The sequence below is a fragment of the Notolepis coatsorum genome, assembly GCF_963971535.1.
Source record: "Notolepis coatsorum genome assembly, chromosome: 1".
Classification (NCBI taxonomy): Eukaryota; Metazoa; Chordata; class Actinopteri; order Aulopiformes; family Paralepididae; genus Notolepis; species Notolepis coatsorum.
Window position 1 is genome coordinate 172,173,212 of NC_140165.1, and position 6,000 is coordinate 172,179,211.

Consider the following 6,000-nt stretch of genomic DNA (forward strand, 5'->3'; position numbering starts at 1 on the left):
GCGAGCCATATATGGCTCTTCTGGTGACAGCATATGCAGAATTTTTTGAGTAAAACATTTTTATTTTTTATTTTTTTTTGCTTTGATGTCAAGTAGGGGGCCGCAAAATATCATCCAGCGGGCCGCAATTAGCCCTCGGGCCGCGAGTTTGAGACCCCTGGTTTAGATGAATGTCCTACCAGACACCAGTGTTTAGATGAATGTCCTACCAGACACCAGTGTTTAGATGAATGTCCTACCAGACCCCTATGGTTGATCAGGGGTCGGGAACCTATGGCTCGCGAGCCATATATGGCTCTTCTGGTGACAGCATATGGCTCCCAGAATTTTTTGAGTAAAACATTTTTATTTTTATTTTTTTTTTAATACTTGTGATATTTCTTAATAATACTGTGTCATTTAAAAGTAAACAGAAATTAGTTTTGAAGATACAGCTAATAGTATCTGTAGCTGAAGATATAGTGAGCAGAGCTGGCGAGGGAACACAAGTGGACAGAAATGAAAAATCTTCAACCTGAAGACCAGCTGATTCTTAAAACTTGGAACGAGCTTCCTGTGACATACCACACAATGCAGCGTGAGTATTGCCGTATATTGACCATGTTTGGCTCTACATATGCATGTGGGCAGTCATTCTTGCATATGAGGAACATTAAGACCAACCTACGCTCACGTTTAACTGATGGAAGCCTCAACGCCTGCATGAAGCTCAACCTCACCACGTATGAACCAGATTACAAGGCCATCAGCAAAACCATGCAGCACCAGAAGTCGCATTAAAAGTAAGACATATTTAATTCATTATACGTTAAAAATACTATATGGCTCTCAATGAAATATATTTAGAAATATTTGGCTTTTATGGCTCTCCCAGTCAAAAAGGTTCCTGACCCCTGGTTTAGATGAATGTCCTACCAGACACCAGTGTTTAGATGAATGTCCTACCAGACACCAGTGTTTAGATGAATGTCCTACCAGACACCAGTGTTTAGATGAATGTCCTACCAGACACCAGTGTTTAGATGAATGTCCTACCAGACACCAGTGTTTAGATGAATGTCCTACCAGACACCAGTGTTTAGATGAATGTCCTACCAGACACCAGTGTTTAGATGAATGTCCTACCAGACACCAGTGTTTAGATGAATGTCCTACCAGACACCAGTGTTTAGATGAATGTCCTACCAGACACCAGTGTTTAGATGAATGTCCTACCAGACACCAGTGTTTAGATGAATGTCCTACCAGACACCAGTGTTTAGATGAATGTCCTACCAGACACCAGTGTTTAGATGAATGTCCTACCTTGTATCGCTTGTCTGTCTGAGACCAAGGACCACAATGGAAATAAGTCTTGACTTTTTTGTGTAGCATCCTTGATGTTTTCTGGAATCTTAATCTTAAAAAATACTACTCCTCACCTTCAAAGCCCTCCATAGCCTGCCCCCTCCCCCCTACCTGACTGACCTCCTTCTCCCCTACCGCCCCACCCGTTCCCTCTGGTCCTCCTCCACTGCCTCCCTCACTGTCCCGTCATCCAAACTCAAAGGTTTTGGTGATCGGGCCTTCTTACAGCCTCCCTCAGACCATCAGAGACTCTCCCTCACTCTCCACCTTCAAATCCCGTCTCAAAACCTACCTGTTCTCCCTAGGATTTAACCTTCCCTACTCATAACCTCCCTCCTCCAACCTGTTGTTATTCTCTGTTACTGTGGCTCTATGTTCCTGTGTATTTCATATTGTTCCCTGTTTCCCCTGTGGTTCTATGTTTCTTTTGTTTCTTTGTTTTTCTTTTCTTTCTGCCTACTGTCAGTGACTTCGGGTTACTGAGAAGCGCTCTATAAATTAAATGAATTATTATTATTATTATTTGTATTTAAAAAAAAATTCAAATAAAATCAATGTAGATATGTTTTTTTTTTTAAAAAATTTAATGTTTTTGGTAGATTTTTATTTTGTTTGTACTACCGGGCAGTCAGGTAGAGAGAGAGAGAGAGAGAGAGAGAGAGAGAGAGAGAGAGAGAGAGAGAGAGAGAGAGAGAGAGAGAGAGAGAGAGAGAGAGAGAGAGGAAGAACTGGAGACAGAGCGGGGGGAAGACATTCGGCAAAGGACGCCGGGTTCTGGGAATCGAACCCGGGTCGGCCGCTTCGCGACGCAGCGCGTTACATGGGTCGCCACTTGGGCGCCCGATATGTTGGGTTTTAATGTGTTTTTTTATGCATCTCTCATAGGCTTCAATAGATATGTTGGGTTTTAATGTGTTTTTTTATGCATCTCTCATAGGCTTCAATAGATATGTTGGGTTTTAATGTGTTTTTTTATGCATCTCTCATAGGCTTCAATAGTACTGACACCAATGCCTGGCATTAGAACGCTGGTATTATGACATAATGTGGACTCTTCCTTCTTTTTATAGTTTCCTTGGTGTCTGTAAACATGGGGTGTCTCGCCTTAATGCTTCCCATCAGAAACACCATGGGGGGTATTTCTGTTCTGCCTGGCTCCTTTGCCGTGGCGATGTAGTGAGGTTAAATATAGATATTTTTTTTCTCCACTTTTTCTCCCATTTTCTATATTTTTCTCCCATCCCAATTTCGTATCATCCAATTCAACCCTCCCCTGTCACGAACGCTGTTTCTTGCCTCCCACAAGCCGGCTGCAATGTGGACTAAGTCATACATAGCACAAGTCCCCTCCGGTACTTGAGGTAACAGCAGTCGCATTTTTTCACCTGCGCAGCTCGATCTCTCAGTGGCGAGGAGTAACGCGTGGGAGGCTCACGCTGCGCCCGACACTTCCTGATTCTACTGCGCAGGCGCACCAACCGACCTGTAGGAGTCGCTGTCCACAACGCCCGATCCCCACCCATCAGTTTCCCACCCCCTAATACTGCCAATGTGTATTAGTATGAACGACCAGCTAAACTGAAAGCAATGTGGAGCGCTGGGCTCGAACAGGTGAACCCAGCGTCTCCAGTATTCGTGGCGAGCGCCTTGCCCACTACGCCACCCTAAATATTGATTACCAATAAGGGGAATCAGTGTGGTGACAAAGAAACGTGTAAAAGAGGAAAGATATAATCACAATACTTACACACACACACGCACGCACGCACGCACGCACGCACGCACGCACGCACGCACGCACACACACACACACACACACACACACACACACACACACACACACACACACACACACACACACACACACACACACACATACACACACAGACACACACAAACACACACACACACACAGGCTAGAGGGCAGACTACAAGCCAGTAACACCAGGGAGGTGTGGGCGGGTGTCAGCAGGATTACAGGGTTCAAACAGCATGGCCCCCAGGAGCGTGCAAATGAGATGAACACGCTCTTCAACCAATTTGACTGTTTTTGTTGGTTTAGTTTATTTGACAATTATTCAAATACAGCACGACAACGCCTCTACTTCCTCAGGCGCCTAAGGAAGTTCCAAGTCAGTCAGAAGATCCTCATGTACAATAGAGAGCATCCTGACTGGCAACATCACCTCCTGGTTTGGGAATAGCACCGCACAAGACCGTAGCAGACTACAGAGAGTGACACGTTCAGCCGAACGCACAATTGGAGGGGGGCTTCCCACACTCCAGAACATTTACAACAAGCGGTGCAAGGGGAAGGCTAAGAGAATTATTAAGGACTCGAGCCACCCGAACAACTGCCTCTTTGAACTGCTGCGGTCAGGCAAGCGATAACGGAGTCTTAAGGCGAGCACAGAAAGACTCAGAAGAAGCTTCTATCCCCAGGCCATCAGGCTGCTAAACGAACAATAAACACTATGCAACAACCATCAAATGCACACAGCACACACACCCACACGCACACACTCACTTAAACAAACAACACACTGCAGCACCCACTCTCCACACTTTAGATCACACAAACACACTTTATATTTATTGATAAAGGATTTGCACTACAACTCGTACACCTACTGTAAATTGTACCTAAATTGCACCTCATCCCATTTCTGCCTTGCACTATATAGTATTGTATATTAGTACACTGCACAGTATTGTATATTATATGGTAACTCATTTACGTCTATTCTGCATCGAACACTGTGACCTCATTTCTTTTTACTTCTAATTTACATGCTATACTATGTTATTTTATTTCATACTTATCTTGTCTTGCAGTCTATGGAGCGTAACAGTAAGAAGCATTTTGTATAAAAGTATTCTGTACTTCTGTATACTGAACACTGTGACCTCATTTCTTTTTACTTCTAATTTACATGCTATACTATGTTATTTTATTTCATACTTATCTTGTCTTGCAGTCTATGGAGCGTAACAGTAAGAAGCATTTTGTATAAAAGTATTCTGTACTTCTGTATGACAACTATTAAAGAAACTTGAAACTTGTGTTACAACAAGTCATGCATCCTAATATTATCAAGGATAGCACAAAAAAGTCACACTATCACGGTTGTGGTTGGGAGGGACCCAATGTGCAGGCAAAGAGACACGGTAGGCAGAGCTGAGCAAAACCCAATATGGGTGTATTTAATAATGTCCAGGGAAATACAGGGGGCATGGAAGTCAGACAGGCTAGGAGAAAGCAGGAACAGTTGTCGTCAGCCGGGCGTAGGTCTAAGCAATACTTTATGAGCAAGGTCAGTGTCTATGGGTCTTAACCAGCAGCTCAGTGTCTCCAGGTCTTAACCAGCAGGTCAGTGTCTCCAGGTCTTAACTAGCAGGTCAGTGTCTCCAGGTCTTCACCAGCAGGTCAGTGTCTCCAGGTCTTAACCAGCAGATCAGTGTCTCAAGGTCTTCACCAGCAGGTCAGTGTCTCCAGGTCTTAACCAGCAGGTCAGTGTCTCAAGGTCTTCACCAGCAGGTCAGTGTCTCCAGGTCTTAACCAGCAGGTCAGTGTCTCCAGGTCTTAACCAGCAGGTCAGTGTCTCCAGGTCTTAACCAGCAGGTCAGTGTCTATGGGTCTTAACCAGCAGGTCAGTGTCTCCAGGTCTTAACCAGCAGCTCAGTGTCTCCAGGTCTTAACCAGCAGGCCAGTGTCTCCAGGGCTTAACCAGCAGGTCAGTGTCTCCAGGTCTTAACCAGCAGGTCAGTGTCTCCAGGGCTTAACCAGCAGGTCAGTGTATCCAGGTCTTAACCAGCAAGTCAGTGTCTCCAGGTCTTAACCAGCAGCTCAGTGTCTCCAGGTCTTAACCAGCAGCTCAGTGTCTCCAGGTCTTCACCTGCAGGTCAGTGTCTCCAGGTCTTAACCAGCAGGTCAGTGTCTCCAGGTCTTAACCAGCAGGTCAGTGTCTCCAGGTCTTAACCAGCAGGTCAGTGTATCCAGGTCTTAACCAGCAAGTCAGTGTCTCCAGGTCTTAACCAGCAGCTCAGTGTCTCCAGGTCTTCACCAGCAGGTCAGTGTCTCCAGGTCTTAACCAGCAGGTCAGTGTATCCAGGTCTTAACCAGCAAGTCAGTGTCTCCAGGTCTTAACCAGCAGCTCAGTGTCTCCAGGTCTTCACCAGCAGGTCAGTGTCTCCAGGTCTTAACCAGCAGCTCAGTGTCTCCAGGTCTTAACCAGCAGCTCAGTGTCTCCAGGTCTTAACCAGCAGGTCAGTGTCTCCAGGTCTTAACCAGCAGGTCAGTGTCTCCAGGTCTTAACCAGCAGGTCAGTGTCTCCAGGTCTTAACCAGCAGGTCAGTGTCTCCAGGTCTTAACCAGCAGGTCAGTGTCTCCAGGTCTTAACCAGCAGCTCAGTGTCTCCAGGTCTTAACCAGCAGGTCAGTGTCTCCAGGTCTTAACCAGCAGGTCAGTGTATCCAGGTCTTAACCAGCAGCTCAGTGTCTCCAGGTCTTAACCAGCAGGTCAGTGTATCCAGGTCTTAACCAGCAGGTCAGCGTCTCCAGGTCTTAACCAGCAGGCCAGTGTCTCCAGGTCTTAACCAGCAGGTCAGTGTATCCAGGTCTTAACCAGCAGGTCAGCGTCTCCAGGTCTTAACC